We start from the raw sequence: 21,198 nt of genomic DNA on the forward strand, positions 1-21,198 counted from the left end.
ATTAGTGTGCTTAACAACCCTGGTCACCTTCGTATCGCCTGCAAACTTGGACATTAAGCCTGATATACCATCATCAATATATCATTTATAAATACAGAAAACAACAATGGAACCAACACTGAACCCTTGGGGGCTGCACTAATAACATTAGTCCACGAAGAGCAGTGTCCATTGATTACCACTCTCTGTCTTCTCCCCACTCAACCATCCCTTTATCCATAGCAGCAATTTGCCTCTAATGCCGCACTGCTCCAATTTTTGCAGTAGTCTTCCATGTGCAACAGTGCCAAAAGCCTTTCTAAGACCCAAATATATAATATCAAAGTTATTCCTTGCATCCAGTTCCTTTGTGACCACATCATAGGATCCAATCAAACTAGTCAGACAAGACTTCCCCTTAACAAAACCATGCTGTGCCTCAGCTATAACTGAAGTCTTATCTAGATGATCCTGCAGTGCCTCCATTAATTTCCCTGGAATAGAAGTTAAACTAACAGTTCTATAATTACTTGTGTCGCCTTTGATCCTCCTTTGTGAATTGGGGTCACATTTGCACATCTCCAATCCATGGGTACCTCCCTTGAGTCCAAGGAAGCCCTCATAATTTTCCTGGAACAGAAATTAAACTAACAGTTCTATAATTACTTGTGTTGCCCTTTGATCTTCCTTTGTGAATTGGGGTCACATTTGCTTACTTCCTTTGCTGCCTCCTTTAATATAACTGGATAGATTCATTGGTTGGTTGATTGGATAGGTTCATTGTCATGACTTGCCTCCTCATGCTTAAATTTATTTGAATATTTTTACGCCGTTTAGATTTATGTGCGCAAATTTTTACACATGACGGTTCGCGCATGCGTTTTGACGTATTTCCGTTTGCGATTATTTACATGTGTGACGGGTTATGATTGGATTTTCACACATGAGGTTTTGAGAAATTATTTTCACGATCGAAGTTCCATCGGTGCATTTTCACACGTGCCGGTTCAAGGGTGCATTTTGACGCTTTATATTTCGCAGATTATTTATGCATGTGGCTCTCCATGCGTGTTTTCACCGTGTCGTTTCACGCGTGATGGTTCATTCGTGCTTTTTAACTCATGATTGAATACACTTATATTCACACATGAATATAATCGTAAATTCATTTTCACTCAGAGGTACAAATAACCCTGTGACAATTCGCGATTCTCTGCAGGAATGACAGTTCATGCAATTAATTTTATCCGAGACGTCATATGTGTGCATTTTAACGAGTGACAATTTGCGCAATTATTTTCTCCGTTGATGGTTCTCAACTGTTTTGTTGCACGAGAGTTCGCGATTAGTTTCAAGCATGACGGTTAGCGTGTGCGTTTTGACGCATGTCAATTTGCGATTATCTACACATATCATGGCTCACTTGATTATTTTCAAGCGTTGTAGCTTCATGCTTGCATTTTTACGCGTGACAGTTTGTGCAGTCACTTTCACGTTCGATGGCAGTTTGCGATTATGTTCACCGTGCTTATAAATATATACACATTTGAACCGTAGGTACGCATATTTGCAGTGTATGCATGTAAAAGTGTGTGTGTGTGTGTGTACACAATCTACATTTATATGCACTGTATGTTTTCATTTTCACGCCTTCATGCCTGGACTCACATGCGTGAACAGACCAGAATATATGTAGACGAGTGTTCACGCATATGTTTCCGTATACAAGAGCAAGCGCACAAGTATACTTTTATGTAGAGGAGTACATACTCATGTACAACAACGATTCTTTGCTTTTAAGTTGAAAGATTTTTCATCCTCGAATTTGATCATAAATCTCTTTACAAGAGAAGCGTTTATATAAGTTTGCCAAAATTTATAATAACCCAGTAGGCCGATATGAGCCATGATCTTCTACAGACTTATCAGGACCCTCCAGAACAATCTTTAGTAGAGCAGATCTTCACACAAGAGAGAAAGAAAATCCCTTTTTCAAACAGGACTTTAAAATATCCAGAGGTACTAAGAGGATCTAGATGTTTCCTTGCATCATCTTTCTCTTCTAAACTCGTTACTAGAACAAGGACCATTAATTATTTCCCCACGTTTTATGGTAGCATCTCAAATGTACTTTTAAACGTTTTGCCCGTAGTTAGTGATTTTTTTTTTTTAAGCATTATGCATTAACATTTTCGGATTAAGATTTGTGTTTTGCTACACCGACCAGTATCTCAGCGCGATATAATATAACAAGTCAATATGATTTTGTTTCAGTGACATGAATTAAATTGAGCTGAAATTGAATTTCCAAAATATAAACTTTATAGACTGTCTAATTCAAAAAGGGGGCAGTTTTATAGAAATGATGAAACGCGATGATCTGCTGCAGTTAGTTCCTAAGCCAAAGGTATTAAAGTAGATAGCCCTGACCTGGCAAAGTGATCAGAGAGAGAGAGAGAGAGAGAGAGAGAATTGACTTTTGAATTGACCTCGGTTCGAGCCCGCTTGGTTGTTAAATACGGTATATTATAATACAGTATTCTTGTTAAAGTTTTATACTCCTCTGACCAATGCGCCGCGGCACAGCATAAACAGAACATTTATTTATCATTAATTTATTTTAAGACATCTATTTAACATTAAATTAAATTTTGATGTATATTTAAAATTCTTCGCTTATCTGACTATTACTAATCATAGTTTCGTATCTTGAACCACAGATATCTCAGTTCTTTAAGTTTTATTTGTGTTATTTACACATTACATGCTCAACACAATTACAGTGTATTATGTACGTCTCATTTACACTTGTCGCTTATAAAATTACAATACAATATTCAGTATATATAAGAACATGGAACTACTAATAAAACACGTTATTTGAATAAACAAAACATTTTAAAGAAATATTTAATGCATTCGTAGAGTGGAAACTGATGTCCATGCTTTTTTTAAATCCATATCGAAAGTGGGAGACATGTCAGGAGAGAATCCTTTCAGTTATTAACCATAGACGTAATTTTTACATACGTTTGAATATTGAGGAGGATATGGCGGTAAGTCGTCAAACTTTTATTTCAAGTGGTTGTTTATTTTTAGGTACAGCAGGCACTCTATGCAAGGACCATGTTTTAGTAAAACATCAGTCAATGATACTGCAGGAATAAGCAATCGAGATAGGTTAATTAATAAAAAAAATGACATATTATCCAGGTCAGTAGGAAACATCAGACAATAGTTGAGTGAGCTGGTTCTGTAGATCAGGGCAAGATCAGTATACCTCCTCTCCTCCACCACTAAAGGAAGAATAAACACATATTCCCTCTTCCTACCGTAAGGACATGTCGGAAGCTGTTCTACGACGGATCGATGCTGTTATTGAGATTTCAAGTTCACCTCATTAGGTGTAGGCCTTTATGTGAATGAAATATGCATTGCAATAAGTGAAAATAATATCTGCAAGAAGTATAACGCCGTTTCAAAACAACAAGGCGTTTAAATATACATATAAAGCATCGGTTTTACCTGAACAATATTAAATTGGTATCCAAGAAGATGCTAGCAATGGCCTCTTAAAAATCTTTCCGTTTTCTGTGTTTCTAATTAAAAGGAAAGAAAACTAGGATGCATAAACAAGACAATTACTTTAAAGACAGTAGCTAGGCCAGAGAGAATACGTACAGCTCATTCACTTCTTCAGCATTCTGTTGCTATTATTCTGAATTAATTGAATTTGTCGAATGAAAATTCAGACTTAATTTGGATCTGTCGGTAATTACATAAGGTTCATCTCGGGGCAATTTAAATTTAAGTAAAGTTACAACGGTATCACCCATAACGACGCACCAGTCTAGCATTTACGTGACGAAGACAAATGACAGGTGGATGGACTGTACACACTTAAAATAATTCTATTTAAGTCACCACCAAACCGCTTCTCATCAATCATCTCGCCGTCTAGTAGAGCGCAAAAGAGCATTCCTTGAAGACTCCACTTTCTTAATATTTCAGGGAGTTATCCGAAGGTAGCCACATTTCCGAAATTCTTATGTTGTCTAATGGTCCGGAAATCAGCATGAGGTGGAGGAAAAAATCGTGGAATCTGAGTGCAAATGTTCTCTTTTTCTGTATATTACGAAAATATTTTTATTCAAATGTTTCGAGGTAGTTTAAGAAGTTAGAGCAAGGTTTAACCAGCTCGCTAACGAAGAAAATCTGCTTAAACTCGTCACCCTTTTAGGGTTTTTTATTATTTTTTAAATTATTATTCTGTTGTATTATTAATAATAATAATTTATAAAAGTGGTTTAAAAGGAACTACCAATAACCGATTTTGGATGTTTATGTCGTTATCCTTTCCATCCATATAACCAGACAACTTTAATTATTGTTAATTAATCTTAAATTGCAAGTACGTAGAGCTGTAGCAGATATTGCGCATAAAAAGCTAAAAAAATTAATGGCTCTATTCAAACACAGAAACCAATTACCTCGACTTTTTGTTGAAAAATTTTGTGGCTTACCAATACCAAGATGCGTTAATAAATACTGACAGTTTATAATTTCCGAAGTTCATTTCATTTAGCTCAGGAATGACTGATGATTCACTTAAGAACTGAAATAACAAAAATTTATATTTCTTCAGCCAGTAATAAACATAAACATGAGCTATTAATGGAATGAAAATAATCGAAATTGTTAGTAGAGTTATATTAATTAACTTATTTTATTTTACTTCTCCGATACATTTCGATGTGTTCGTCATTACTGTACTATCAGCAAGTCCACGTGTGTATCAGTCATGCTATAATCACCGTACCCTCCCCCACCGGGTGGAAAACCCTCCAGTTCGAATCTCTTCAATGAGGCGAGGAGCTTTTATGGGCTTTTTTTTTTTACTTTGTGGTTGAGTTAGTTAGTCGGACTCAGACGTGAAAAGCAAAGTTTTATTCCACCCACCCCTCTGGATAATCGGGTTTTTCCTTGGAAATACTGGAAAATGAATCAACAAACACACAATTTATGGACATATTACACAATGGTAGATGGGTTTGTTCTCTGGTGGCCTTAATATGACTTTTTTTTTTGTATGTGCTGCCTACATGCTTAATTTAAAATAAAAATTATTTATTATTCCACATTTTATTACATCCTTGGACACTTTTATTTATGCAAAAGCTTTTATGTGGACTTGGTTCTTGTTTTATCATTTGAGGACAAAATGAAAAGGCTTTTTACATTACCAACTCTAGAGTAGCCGAAACAGTGCATTCTGAAAAGAAACATAGGTTTAGCAAGATGAGACCCATAGCATGTTTGGCCTTGTACTTTGTTGATGCCCGTGCAAAAACTGTGCAGACGAGGAACTAAAGCCGCTTAAATCGAAATGGTAGACATGCAGTAATTAGCTTATACATGTGATGTTATATGTGTAATAAATAAATTCTGATCGACTGCACTATGCAACTATGAGGGTGGCTTCAGTAAAATATGGCATTCTCTATTGCACGGCACTGAAGATTTACATGTGTTTTTACACTGTGCTAGACATGAATAAGGTAGTCAATGAATTACGTTCTTTTTTGCGCAGTGATGGTATGTCTTATGGAGGAACACACCTGGCAGCTCCAGAGAGTTGAGGCGCCTCCGTAGCCAGGTGGGAAGGAGCAGCAGTGCGTAGCACACGCTTCTTGATTAAACCGGGGTTCGAGCCCGTCACCACCAAATACGGAGGATGCGGAAAGGTCAGGGAATGACCACCGCATAACCCGGAGCAATATGGCCTTAGTTGCTAATGCTCCTTAAAAAACCAAACAACATCCAGAGAGTTGAAAATTGACTTGGATAGTTGAGGGCCTCGTTGATATCTGGCACAATATTACAAGGCATGCAATTTTTCAGTGTTATGCAATTTTGAAAGCTTATTGTTTGCAGTATTGATTACATCAGTTTTAGCTTGAGGATGGGTTTTCCAGGGTCACTTGTCGTCAGGGGATCGATATGCAACATTGTAAATGGTGCAACTTTTATTTTGTTCGTATACAGTTTCTGCTGGTTTCCCATTAGCATTAGCAGAGGTATACGATGCAAGAAAGCAAGCTTACGCAGCATAAAAAACCCCATTTCACCCCTCCATTCGTTCCAAATGCATGTCCAGCTCAGCCTAACTTTATTTAGGCTATTAGCTTCCACAACAAAAGATGGAAGCATGTTCCACCAATCAACTACCCTCTGGCTAAAGGCAAATTTCCACATAATGTGTTCTACAACTATCTTTCCTCGATTTGAAACTGTGCCCCCTCCGATTCTTAGTCTGAGCAAGAGGAAGAATCCTATCAGCATTCAGCTTGCTCAACCCATTCAAGACCTAATACACTTCAATCAGATCACCTCGCAGATGCCTACTCTCCACGCGCTGCAATTTGCAGAACTGAAGCCTTTCTTGGTAAGAGCACCCATTTGTTCCCCTCACCAATCTTGTTGCCCTACTTTGTACTCGTTTTAGCAACTCTACATCCTTCCTAATATGAGGCTTCCAGACCTATGCATAGCACTCTAGGTGTATAACGGGATAATCACATTCCTTTGTATAACGGGATAATCACCTCCCTGACCCTGCTAGCAAAATTCCTATATATCATTGACAAGACTCCATGACCTCCCTGGCAGCCCGTCTGCTCTGCTCAGCGAACTTCATATTTGACTGCACAATTACCCCCAGGTGATTTTCACTTTTCCACTTCCCTGAGTGTAGTACCACACAGTTGGTACGTTTCTCTTCGGTTATTGATACCCATATGCAGTACTTTGCATTTGCCAATGTTAAACTTCAGTTGCCACTTCTCAGCCCATTTTCCCAACTTATCTAGATCCAGTTGGAGTAGCATACTGTCTTTACTGTCGTTAACAACCTTGCCAACCTTTGTATCATCTGCAAACTTGGGCATTAAACCTGATACACCTTCATCAATATCATTGATAAATGTGCAAAACAACAATGGGCCTAACACTGAACCCTGGGGAACTTCACTAATAACATTTGTCCACGAAGAGCATTGTCCATTGATTACCACTCTGTCGTCTTCCACTCAACCATCCCTTTATCCATAGCAGCAACTTACCCTTAATGACGCACTGCTCCAATTTGTACAGCAGTCTTCCACGTTCAATAGTATCAAAAGCTTTCCTGAAATCCAAGTATATGATACCGAAATTATTTTTGGCATTCAGTTCCTTTGTGACCACATCATAGTATCCAGTCAAACTGGTCACACAAGACCTCCCTTTAACAAACCCTGCTGTGTCTTAACTATTACTGCAGTATTGTCTAGATGATCCTGCAATGCTTCTTTAATCAGTAATTGCATTATTTTCCCTGGAACAGACGTTAAACCAACAGGTCGGTAGCTACTTGTGTCACCTTTTGAACCCCCAATTGCAGTCTCAATTGCAGTAGTTCCATAACGATTATCAAGTGCAGGGTCTTCATTTTCCAAGTAGAGAAGGCTTTCGGCAGATACTGTAGAAAGTGTATCATCTGATGCATGCACCTTTGTTCTAAGACAGCAGAGTAGCTGAATGCCCGTGCAAATGTATGGAAGTTTGAGGCTGGCCTGTATTTGATCAGCTTAGTGCCACGTGAAATGACTGAAATTATTTGGCGTGAACTATCATTGCATGGTCGATCAAACACCTCTAAGGTAGCTTTAAGGAACATTATTTATCCAGACCACGCGCAGACCTTTCCGTTTCGAGTATCTTTGGAAGTGTTGCAAGGTGGTACCTCTTTACTTGGCAGATCTTACATTTTCTATGATACAGATGTTGATTGTTCATCGATTCGTATATATTTATGCCGATCACACAAGAGCTCGGCATTATGAAAATATATGTATATAACGCATTAGAACGTGATTTAAATCTAGTGCTGTGATGTGATATTTTCTACTACAGAATTGAAATATTCCTGTTACTTGCCAACGAGGGGACTATCCACCGTGTGTGAACTATATCCTCCCTTCAAATCCAGAGGAAATCATTTTCATTAAATCTATATTTTATTTCCTCAAAATGAATCGATCTAGTGTCACTTTTTTTTTTGATATTTCTGTGTTTTATCCCAACCTTTTGTGATGAACCAGATAACTGGTAAAGATAAAAGTAAACCATTTGATTTAGGTGATACCATTACCATAATCAAATCGCTTCCGGAATTTTTAAATAAATATATCCTCTTTGCCTCATTTGTCATTCACGTGGCCGTTTGTTAGGGACACATGAGGTATATGTGCAATTTGAGTAATGATTTATTTAACATGATTTATGTAACAAAATTTTCATTATTAGCTAAGAAAATGCTTCCACTCATGTTATTTATTAATTTTTATGGTAAAATCAATTATGCAGTATTGTTCGACAGCCCTCCTCTCACTGGTGACGTAGCTTACCATTTTATTTCATCTCTTGTGTTTGTTTTGCATTACAAAAAGATCAGTTCAGAACCCAAATTTGTAAATGAGCCTTAATTCGATGTGAATTTACAATAGAATACGAAATGTTATTGATCGACCGTCATGGAAGGAATATTTCGCACACACTTTCCAATTAGGGTGAGTGCATGAAATTATGCAGTGATGACAGCAAAAGTGAAAGTAAGATATTTAATCGCGCTTTGTTCCAACGAATGGTATCCTGAAGCGATTTTATTGAAACTTATGAATATGCTGGAGGCAAAAGTGAGAAAGTTGAAGGAGAAATTCCAGTTTCGGTGGAAACAGATCTTCCTTGGAGTCAGCTGCTTCTTTAATTCCATTTATATCTCATTTTTCCCCACTTTAGTTCATTTAAACGCAGAACTATATCGGTATCGATTGGCAACCAAATAATTGTTCATGTATTGTAATAATTGTTGTGAATTATTGTTGTATTATTATTGAATTATTATTATATTTTTATTGAATTATAACGAAATTGTTCACGTATTGAATAATTTTTCACAGGACATAATACTTTTCCATCTCTGGAAATTGTTTCCGTGATTTATTCGTTAAGGAAGCATTCCTGCCCTGAAAGACAGGAGAGAAAACTTTTTCTACAAATACCTTTTTGACGTTGTGTCATCTGTCTTAGGCAGAAATCGTGGTGAAGTTTTTTTCCCTTACAACAAAACCCCGTTCCTCCAAGCCACATCTTGTCCAGACACAAAAGAACTTCTCTGGGTTTTCGTATCCTGTAACAGAGCGAATCGGTTTTGAGAAAGGTTGGGATAGTTCTGTACCGGAAAAATTCAGGTTTTTCATTCCTCAAAACTGAAAAACAGAGTAAGAGTTGGCCGCTTAATAAACTTCCTCCTGTCAGGAAAAATACTAAGACGCGTGTGTATCCTAGGTATGCACAAAAGACGTTTTATGTGAAAACATATTTGAAGAAAATCAGAACTGCTTTAAATTCGGACTGAAGTTATGAACGATGTAACATTTTATGCTCACGCTCTCTAATTACTCTACCGAATCAACGTCAGTGACTGAGTTAGCGTCATTTTTGAAGTAGACAGCGTGTGAATAAGCTCACGCCCGCTACTTCCTAAGTGACGTAAATGTTCGTTCAACTTATGTCGTTCATCGGTTTTACTTCAGTCCAAAATAACGATGTGAAGTTTTATGCTCACACCCGCTACTTACTCTACCGAATCAACATTAGCGATTGCATTAGCGTCATTTAAGAAGTGACATAATTTGCGTCATTTCCGTTTCACATTTTCGCCAACGGGCCGAACACTGACTGTCAAGCCAAAATTTAGTAGGTGCTTGCGGCACCTACTAAATTGTTTTCACATCAAGAATCGAAGTTAGTGACTGTATCAGGAAGTGATGTATTTTGCATTATTTCCGCGTGGCATTTTCGTGACGAATTGGTTTTACTTCAGTCCGAAATTTAGTATGTGCGGCTAAAGATGTTTTCGCATCAAAAAACAGAAAATGGTTTCAGTTCTGAAATGATCTTTAGAACTTAAACACTTTGTAGACAAAGTAAAGTAACTTGTAAGCGGACACGATTAAAATCTATATCACTGCGTTAAAAGAGTACTGTAGCCTTCTTGAATCGTTCTTGAATTCTTCTATAAATAGTATGCTTTAAAATACTCTTTCAGGTGCACTACTAAATTAGAATCCAAATTAATGCTCGGTATACGAGTTGTAGTGTCCGGCGACATATGTTGATAAAGCGACCCTGCAAAGAACTTTTTTAAGGTCTTAATGGTACATTTTTGTTCCCTGAATTGGCTCAATAATCTGTTATCACGGTGCCCTTGGCATTTAGCCATCTTCCAACCGCAATTTCAGTTTGGACCCTTACCATTCGCTCCATTACTTCGCATATCAGGCAGTCGTCCAAGTGGTATCGACTTGTCAGAGAAAAGATTTTTGACAAACTGAAAATTTGCCCACGTAAAGACGATTGTATTACAAGGGCTAATTTAGTATAGTAGCTTGTTAAGAAAAGATGCAAAGAAAGGTTGAATATTTATGATTTATTTATTTTAAATCAGTGTGGAGTTACTGATTAACAGACAAATTATAAAGCAGTAATAACCAGAATAAATGTTTTAAATAACCTTGAGATAATTAAATATCCTGCACTGCTTATTAATCTCGTATGATATTTTAATAGAGTGTTCCTTTTCTGTAATTAATAGAAGTGAAAAGTAAATAACTGTTTAAGCTGTTGTCATTTAATTAATAATAACCTGACAACAACTTAAACAGTGATTTTAATTATATATTATTAATTAACTAACAATATATATATATATATAAAAGTGATTATTTTTGCTTCACTGCACGTACCTCAATATGATATTCACTGAACGTTTTATAATGTACTACTTATTTTTGACTGATTTTAATAATAATGGAAATGCAACAAGTATTTCACACTGTGTTATTTAGTAAATTAAAAACCACATATCTCATGATATAGTACACTGCCAACGTTTTCGTAATGTACTTTACTTATTTATACCTGGATTTTAATAACAAATAAAATATGACGCACATTTCACGTTTCTGCTGTGATTGATAATAAAAAAACAGATAGTAATAACTTGTGATTCATAATTCGTATTTATAATTTTGATAACAAAAAGAACAAGCGCCTCATTAAGCAACGACTTTTATTCGCTAAAGAAGAATGTTTCGTTTCTGCGCATTCGCCCATATTTCCTATTCATTCTTCCAATCAGCGTACGGCCAAAGCTATAACAGCCAGTGCTTCAATTACAATGTACGGTATGTTGATATAGCCTATTATTATTATTAACAGCTAGAAAACAGCAATTAAATATGTCTGAGGGTACAGCTACAAAGGCATCATTACACAACTCCAAGCAGAAGCTTGGAGTATAAATTTCCAAAGTAAAGGAGAAAAGTAAATGTACATAAAAATAACAGTAAATTTGAAATCTACAGATAAAAATAAAACTAAATAAAAGAGAACGGATCTCTCAGGACTGAAGTGAACAGGAAGGAGTTTGAACACCGGTATTTCTTCACACACTCATTGCAGAATCAGTCTTAGACCTGGTAAATAAGAGTCAATTTTAGGGTTCAGGTAACGGATGTGGTTAGCAGGTTCAGTTGTTTCTTCAAGTGTCCAGGGGTATCTAATATCTCCAGATTTGATTTGTTGATTGATCTTGCGGTCCTGTTATTGTAGTTGTAGTATCCATAATTAGTTCATGCATAGGATGGTTTTAGCAGTGGGATGGTTTCTTATCTTTCTTCCAGCGTTTCAAGTCCAAAGATTACACACACCTCTCTTGTAAGCTTTATCTTTGTATCAAGTCCACTTTTAAAGAAAACGTACTGTATTGCTCTTTTTTGAATATTTTTGATTTCTAATTTTGGTAAGCTGCATGACCAGACCTGTGAGGCAAATTCTAGGGGCTGGCCTAACATAAATTTTGTAGAGAAAGATGAAAAGTGGCAGTTGATTAAAGTCAGTTAATTCTTTTAAGAAAGCTTAGTTTTTTTTTTTTTTTTTTTGCTAGCTGCCTTCACAGTATTTGAGACATGGACATCAAAGGAAAGTGGTTATTTAATAAAGATACTTGCATTTTTGGCTGTACTAACTTTTTTGATTGCCTTGTTGATACAATAAGAAAAATTTATTTTTTTATTATTTTTCTTTTGTGTGTGCATTGGCAAAACTCGTCAGTTCGCACTTATTTTCATTGACTACCATTTTGTTCTCCTTCAGCCACTGAATAACTCGTTGAAGAGCTTCGTTTAGGATGACGCAGTCACTGATTTTGCGAATTGCTCTATAAATTTTTATGTCGTCTGCAAATATGTTATTTTTGATTTATTAGTCTCCAAGGATACTTGGCAGGTCGTTGATGTAGATAAGAAATAATAGTGGGCCTAAGGAGGAGTCCTGTGGAACACCAATATCAGGTTTAAAAGGGTATGAGATTTTACCTTTAAATGTCACCGACATTTCTCTACCTTCCAATTAGTTTACAGTCCAGTTTAGTGCCTGCCCTCCGAGACCATAATGATCCAATTTATTAATTAGTCTCTGATGAACTACCTTGTCGAAGGCTTTGCTTAAGTCAAGGTAGATGGAGTTGACTTGTTCTCCTTCGTCAAACGCCTGGGATGTATTCGAGACAAACGAAATAATATCTGTGCAGGTGAAACGACCCTTGATAATAGTTCGACAGATTAAGTTTCATAAATTTTAATAGCTGCATCATTTCAATAAAATTTGGGAATGCTCATGAAATATTTTTAAAAGAGGTAAATATAAAATTGCATGTAGGAAACCACTGGAAGAGGTTTCCAGAGAGATTATTTGTCTTCTCGAATGCGTGTAATTACAAGCATGCGCGAAGAGGACGTAGCCGAGGGGTCAGGAACGCGAGTGCAGTAGTACACGCTCTTTGAATGGACTGGTGTTCAAGCCAGTGACTGCTAAATACGATTAACATTTGTATTGATGGATTAATCTATTCTCAACTCCACTGACCTCCTGGTCATGCCGGAGTATAAACAAGAACTCGCACATGCTCCGCGTTATTTCTATTCCTGCATTCAAGACATATGTTCGAAAAACCTGTCAGCTTCAGGAAGGAAAGTCGTTTTTCAAAATTTAAGTTAAAATTATTTTAATTGATTTTATTACTGTAATCATTTTGCGCTTGATTTTATTTCTCGACATAATGTCTTCTTTTACTCATGGTTGCGTGTTTGTGGTTTGATGTATTTTGGGATCGGGTTGGGGACCTTCAAAATTTCCAAAGGACTGGAGAGTTCCATCATCCACCGACCAACGACAGACCGGGAAATTATTCATAATCTGTCCGGCGCTTAACGATAACTAATCAGCGGCTATATTCTGGATAGACCTTTTCTATAGTGGAATGGTCGAAGGGAACCTTCTTTCTCCTACAATTTACATATCTTGGATAGTTTTGTCTCTTTAGACAGTGTCTAAAACTAAGGTCCCTCTCACCACAGCGACCGCAGAAGGCATCGCTCCTACAGTATTTAGCTACATGGCCAAAGGCCTTGCAGTGGTACCATTGTGTTGAGACAAGGAGATCCCTCACCCTATGCGAGGACGAGTGCACAAACACAGAAGACCTGAAAATTAAGATTTTACTAATTCAGTGGTGACCTAAATCACAAAGTTAAAACTTGATCTATCTTGTTTTTCGCCGGGATCAATACAGGCTTCAGGAATCGATTATCGGTGATTCCACAATTTTGTAGATTCCTCTTCCATAACTGGTCCATAAGATGTTTTCGAGAAATGTCATTGTCAAATACGACCAATATTTGGCAAAGCTTAGAGGGCGATCTGCCTATAAACCCAATTCAATAACTTTTGGGCAGGACATGATCATCTGAACATTCTGCTCAGAGCTGCTTCCACAACCACACGCTTTTCAGTAATTGGTCTTATCTTACAGCAACTACTTTGGCGTCGCACAAAACAGGCCGGACCGTCTTTTGAAGAGCACTCTTGACCTCTTCACTGGATCTAAAATTTTATCTGTTGCAGCCTTAACGATCACTCTCTTCGTCTTAATCGGCTCCTCTTGTGCCTTTGGGATCGGGTTGGGGACCTTCAAAATTTCCAAAGGACTGGAGAGTTCCATCATCCACCGACCAACGACAGACCTTAGGACGAGTCATTTCAACAAACGGCTTCTTCAGAGAACAAACTCAATCCTGGAAACATTGCGTTAAATTTTCCTTCAAAACTGAGTTCTCAGTCTGCGTCTTGGAACAAGCGATTCTAAGTCGTCCGGAAGGAAACAAGGTGTTCATAATTGCTAGTTTAGGAAAATCCATTTTCTCAGCCATGATAATACATCTCAAGTGCCGTACCCGGCACAAGCTATCACAACCATCAGAAACACTAGGTTCTTGAAGCCCCACTTCGGGCACCATTACTCTTTCACCCATCTCAACTCCAGCAGTAGAACACATCTGCCTTTGCTCAGGCTCCCCTCTGCAAGATTCAGTAACTAACTCGGCTGAAATGTCTTTATCACTAATTACACTACTTGTTGTTGAGACATGTAAGCTGCAACCCGCCACTCGAGTTCCGACAGGAACCCCCACATAAACACCATGTATCTTGGAACCTTCTTAATCATCATTTTCAGAAGTATCATCCGACTCCTTAATAGTTTTCGGTCTCTTAATCTTCTTAACCTCTTTTGGCCTTCGTCCGAGTAATTAGAGTAGAGCGAAGGTCTTCTTCCTCTTTTTCCTGGAATATCTTCAGAACCTTCTCTTGTGCAATTCTCAGCACATCACGTCCATATGAAGCCCTGTCTTCTTAACGAGAGAGTTACCTTCTCCAACGCCTCAGGACTGACATTAGTCTCGCCTCAACCCAGATGCCTTTAAAGCAACTTAAAACTAAATTAAAACTAACAAACAAATTAATTCTAAGTTAATAAAATGTTATTTGATAGTTAAAATAAGCAACAGTAACAACGCCAAAGATCCGCGGAAGGTTTAAATTAGCCAAAATAAGCTCAGTTGGCACCAGGAAGAAACTGCCTGCTGTCCCATGCACACCACTTAGAGGGGAAGCTTTCCTCAATGATTTGTACGCCATGGGCAAAAATCGACAGATTGGAAAATAACAAACGAAAACCAACGCAAACAGATTTAATATATATATATATTATATACAGGGTGCCTCAAAAATATTGATAGAAACGTTTAGGGGAGGTAGGTAACATCTAAAGGAATATGAAACTTATAGGAACCCATAACCGGAAACGTCACCGTAAGTCGGTAGACGAAACTGTTCATCAGTTCGCGAGAGGGAAAATTTCTGGTTTACTCATTCAAGCAGTAGTCGCCGCACGAGGAGCATGCATCGATATACGAACTGTGAACTGGCAGACATGCATCTAGTGTATGGGTTAGCAGAGGGCAATGGACGAGCCGCTCAACGAATTCATGGAGAACGCTTCCCAGACAGTCATGTACCGGACCACCGTTTGTTTGTGCGTGTGCATCAAAATTTATGCGATTGTGGGTTATTTAGCGATAACAGGAGTAGTGCGGGCAGACCACGTTCGACGCGAACTCTGGCCATGGAAGAAAGTGTGTTGAATGCCATCCAGAATAATCCTACTACCAGCACACATGCCATTGCCTCTGCCTTAGGAGTGTCTCGTTGCAGTGTACAGCGTGGCTGGCACGACGATACCTTAAACCCCTTTCATCTCCAAAGGGTTCAGTTACTGCTTCCGCAAGATCATCCTGCACGTGTGGCTTTTGGGCAGTGGTTTCTCCAAGAAAGTGTTCAAGATTTGAATTTTCCAGCCTGTGTTTTGTTCACGGATGAGGCTTATTTCACTCGGGAAGATTCAATCAGCACAATGCTCATGTGTGGGCAGGTATGGTCGGTGACTGCTTAGTCGGCCCATAGCTGTTACTGTCCCGCATGAACTCCGCTAAATATCGGATCTTTCTTGAACAAGTTCTACCAGGGTTACTTGCGATGTTCCAGCAAATATGAGAAGCAACATTTGGTTTCAACATGACGGGGCGCTTGCCCATTATGGAAGGTGTGTTCGTGACCAATTGAACAGGCGTTTTGGGCGTCGATGGATTGGCCGTGGTGGACCGGTTGCCTGGCCCCCACGCTCACATGATTTATCGAGCCTTCATTTCTTTCTGTGGGTGGCCCTCAAATCTGTGGTGTATGAATCGCCTGTGGAGACGAAAATGGATCTCCTGGCGAGACTCGTCTGCGCTGCTGCTACTGTCAAAGAAACTCCAGGTGTGTTCGACCGTGTCCGCCAATCCATGCTGTGTCGGTGTCATGCATGCATCGCGTCTCATGGTGGAACCTTCTAGCATCTGTTGTAACATCATGAAATGCATCCATCTCGTACTCCATTGTTAATATTATGTTAAATAAATGTTTGCCTAATTATTATCTTGTGTCATTTCTGCTTCTTGTGCCTCTGCTACTACTTTCCCGTGACGTTTCCGATTATGGTTCCTATGCGATTCACATTCCTTGAGATGTTGTTACCTTCCTCTCCTAAACGTTTGTACCAATATTTTTGAGACACCCTGTATTTATATATATAATTTTTAATATATATGTATATATTTTAATATTTTTAATATATATATATTTTTTAATATTTTTAATATATATATATATATATATTTTAATATTTTTAATATATATATATATTTTTTTAATATTTTTAATATATATATATATTTTAATATTTTTAATATATATATATATATATATTTTTTTTTAATATTTTTAATATATATATATATAGAGAGCATTTTCCTCTACATGACGCTTGAGATATAAACTTAAGTGAGAATAATGATTAAAATAAAAATAAATAAAAATGCCAGCAGCATGGCAAGACAGAAGAGCGAAAATTGTGAAATTATACGTAACGATCAAACCAGCAGAGAGGGAAGAGAATAAAATTATTGCAGCAGAAACTCTCGAAGATAATTTAGAAAGCCTAAATACAAAGATAATAAAATATAATCAATTAAATTTTGAATAGCCAATTAAATAAAATTTAACGGCTCCCCCTCTGACGGGCACCAAGTCCAAATTTATGTGAAATATCACGGGCAGAGATGTGAACAGCTACAATAAAATAAAATAAAACAAAAACAGAAATAGACTGACCATTATGCCCCATCTCAACAGAGGACCACAAGGCCAATAATGGTCAGGAATATTTCATGTTTTTGTTTTTTGAACTATGGATGTTAAAAAGCATGAACATCCATAGTTCAAGTTTTTGCCTATATAATCTGGTTAAGAGTACTTTTGTCAGTGGTGTGGCTTTGCATTTTAATGCTTGTATCTGTCCTATTTTTAATTTTGGCTGCATCAGGACCACCGCTATTCAAGTCCTCTGCATGGCGGTTCGATCCGGAGATCGGGAGTCGCCTCCGTAGCCATTGGTTAGACCGGGGTTCGAGCCAGTCACCACCAAATACGGAGGATGCAGAAAGGTCAGGGAATGACCACCGCATATTCCCCGAGCAATATGGCCTTAGTTGCTAATGCTCCTAAAAACCAAATAACAACAACAACCGGAGATCGGGTAGTGGTACTGATCTTTCGATTGATTCGCCTTTGCGGCGATTTTTCTAGCGATCGAAATGCAGCGATTCTCTGACCATTATTGGCCTTATGGTCCTCTGTTGAGATGGGGCATAACGGTCAGTTTATTTCTGTTTTTGTTTTATTTTATTTTATTTTATTGTAGCTGTTCACATCTCTGCCCGTGATATTTCACATAAATTTGGACTTGGTGCCCGTCAGAGGGGGAGCTGTTAAATTTTATTTAATTGGCTATTCAAAAATTTAATTGATTATATTTTATTATCTTTGTATTTAGGCTTTCTGAATTATCTTCGAGAGTTTCTGCTGCAATAATTTTATTCTCTTCCCTCTCTGCTGGTTTGATCGTTACGTATAATTTCACAATTTTCGCTCTTCTGTCTTGCCATGCTGCTGGCATTTTTATTTATTTTAATTATTTTAATTTTAATCATTATTCTCACTTAAGTTTATATATATATATATATATATATATATATATATATATATATATTTTTTTTTTTTTTTTAATATAAGACCGAAATCAGTGCATTATAGCCTCAGTTGCTGATGTACCACCAACAAGAGATGCCTTATGGGATTCACATCTGGATAATTCTGCAGCTACGGCTTGGAAGTCACTTTTGTGTTCGGCGAACAACGCTCGAAAAATACTAGCAAAGTGGGAAGTTGAATTATCCTGCTGTAACACACCTGTGCCATCTGAGAAGGGAGTACCTTGATCAGCCACAATGGGCAGATAGTTTTTAGCAATCAGAGCGCAGTCTATGGGTATGAATACTCTAAGTGATTACAGGGAAAACATCTCCCACACCAAAATACCGCTTCCACCTGTCTGTTTCTGTTGCACTAGGACAGCGGAATGATTTTTCTCCACAGTTTGTCGCCCTACCTTCCATTACATGGCACATCAGGAAACTTGATTTTTCTGAAATAACAACTCCTTTGCAGTTGTAAATGGTCCAATGACACCTTTCAGGTGCAAATCTCAAGTGGTGTTAGGGATCAGTGGCAGTAAGCATAGGTACCGTGACCGGGCGCCTGCTATAGAAGCCCATACGAAGGAGGGGTCGTTGAATCATGTTCTTGGAAACATCGCTGGTAGTCCCTTGGTTAAAGTCCAACGTCAGGCATGCTACCGTTTTCTGTATATCGGGAGACAGCCTACGTTCACCCCATCCATCAATGAGGTGTGGGCGCCTGCCGTTGGTCCTGAGATTGTTGCTGTGCCCAGAAGATTCGCAGTTTCTGCGGCATCCGACAATCATCCTTTTTTTTTTTTTTTTTTTTTTTTTTTAAATTCCATCAGATCACATCCCTTGCCCGTGTCGATTAAGTAGTTAGCATGTACCGCATGCCAAGAACATGCATTATCGGATTTCATTGTTCTCACCGCAACACATGTGCCACCAGACGGGGAGGAACAACCGATTGCTAAAACACAGGGGTCGGCATAATGATTTGTCTGTACACCCTACTTCAAAGTGACTCAGTGCATTGAATTGAGTATTCAGATATAATATGTTATAAAGATGCGGTATAAGCTGTTATCATCATCTTGGTCCATTTGTTAAAAACAAATATCTAAGTTCTTCGTACCATTTGACACGAGAGATTTTCAAAAAGGATGGTCCACGTTTTTCCGTTAAATGCTATTAATTTTACACGAAAAATTAAATAATTTAAAGACCGTAATGCAGTTCAATCGGCAGTGTTTTTCCCTCTGCTTGGCTTTCTTCCAACTTTTCTGCAGTATTTAACCCCAGCCCAACTAGGCAAAAGATGGCGAAATATAATGCTGCGATATCTTGAGCAAAATTTTTATGGAGACAGTAATGTTTTTTTTTTTTTCGTGTCATTGAGCAGGAATGTTTGCCATCATTTGCTTAAATCCTGTGCATATGAAAGTTTGGGAATTACAATAAAAATACCCATCGTTTACTTGCTACAGTGGAAAAAAGATAGCTACTATACATAGTTTTTCGAGCACTTTCATAGGACTAATGGCTGTTAGCCGAAATAATGAAAAGAAATAAAAGAACCAAGAACAGCTGCTCGCTTAGATGGCTGATTTATTTCTTTTTTTAAATTTTTTTTTTTTCGATTTTGGTATTTTGTTTTGATGTTTATGGTAGAATGAGAAATAAAATTTTTGTTGAGGCATCTGATCAGAATTCCATGTAAACTGATTTTCCATCTTTAATTCTGTTATTAATTAGGATATTATTAATATGATGTATTATACGATTAATCGGCACTTTTGTAAGATAATTCCCGAATAGAATGACCCGACTTCGTGTATTAAATGATACAGTGGATATGAAAGAAGTAAAGAATTGAGGACATTACATTCGAATTTACTTTTAGACATCTTTAATGGGAGATTAAATATTTAATTGATTAGAATTAAAGAATATTTAATTGAATTTGAATTACTATGGAAATCCTTTCTATAGGTAGCTGATTGTAGTGAATAATTGATTTGTCCACACATTATGGAATATTTGCGGAAGAGAATTGTCCAAGAATTCGCTGGATTTTGATTATAGCGTCAAATGAAAATTCACAACCGTATGTTTATAAAAGCTAATTGCCCAGTGTATTTGTAGCCGGAAGTAAGAAGGATTTTTTGAGCGTATGGCCAAAAAAAAAAAAAAATAAAAATAAATAAATAAATAATATTAAAAATGCGCATTTGGTTTTCATATTTTTAATTAAATTATTATTTAATAATTAAATATAAGTAAATAATTTATTTTTTTTTAATTATTGAACTGTAATTGAATAAAATTAAATTTTATTAAAAATTAAAAGTTTTATTGAGGAATGTAGCTTTTATATTACACTAGAAAGTTTTTGGTTAATAATTATAATTTTCATTTATAATTAAATTATAATATAATCTATAATTTATAGTCTATAATAATTTTTAAAAAGGAGTTATAAATTATTCAGCACCACAGGCCTATTCACTAGAGAACACTTGCCTTTGCTTCTTGAGTCGTTTTCGCCAACAACCACTTGCAATGAATCCCATAATTTCTACTCTTGCCAAAATACCCAAACATCTCAGGGCGTATAAAACGCTACAGTCACTCAGAAAATCTTTACATACTTTGTCTTACTTTTATGGGAACAAAAATTCTTGTCCTTGTAATATCTTTGAAATATTTCGCAAATTATTTCATACCATTTCTAGAACAAAAAAAGTAGGCTGTAATTTCTATTCTGGTAGAGTTATGTTGTTCGGGTAAGGTATCAACTTAGTGTGATATTGTACCTTTTCCGCTGTTTTCTATATGAATTCCAAAAGCCATATACTTTTCTGTTTCTCGTCTTAAGTAGTTTCCGCAGCATTTATGAAAAGTAATTAACTTTTAAAGAATGGAAGAAAGTTTAATGAGTGTTCGCTAAGAAGTGATGAGTTTGCTATTAAATTTCCGGAAATACAGAACCTTGTTACCAGAAAGTTCTCTCAAAGTTAATTGTTACTCTCATCTTTTCATTATCTTGTGTTATCTCTTTGTGAATATTAAAGTTTGAGTTTTAATTTCTGTAAATAAA

The 21,198-nt window shown here is 37.0% G+C and overlaps 1 protein-coding gene across 2 annotated transcripts in view; it reads left to right on the forward strand.

The window, feature by feature from the left end:
- The window catches only part of LOC150084461 (cell adhesion molecule Dscam1-like), a 631,783-nt gene that overhangs the window by 446,962 nt on the left and 163,623 nt on the right, over positions 1-21,198 (forward strand). The window lies entirely within an intron of this gene.

Source organism: Mastigoproctus giganteus, chromosome 6, assembly GCF_048544385.1.
Source record: "Mastigoproctus giganteus isolate SK-2022 chromosome 6, ASM4854438v1, whole genome shotgun sequence".
Lineage (NCBI taxonomy): Eukaryota > Metazoa > Arthropoda > Arachnida > Uropygi > Thelyphonidae > Mastigoproctus > Mastigoproctus giganteus.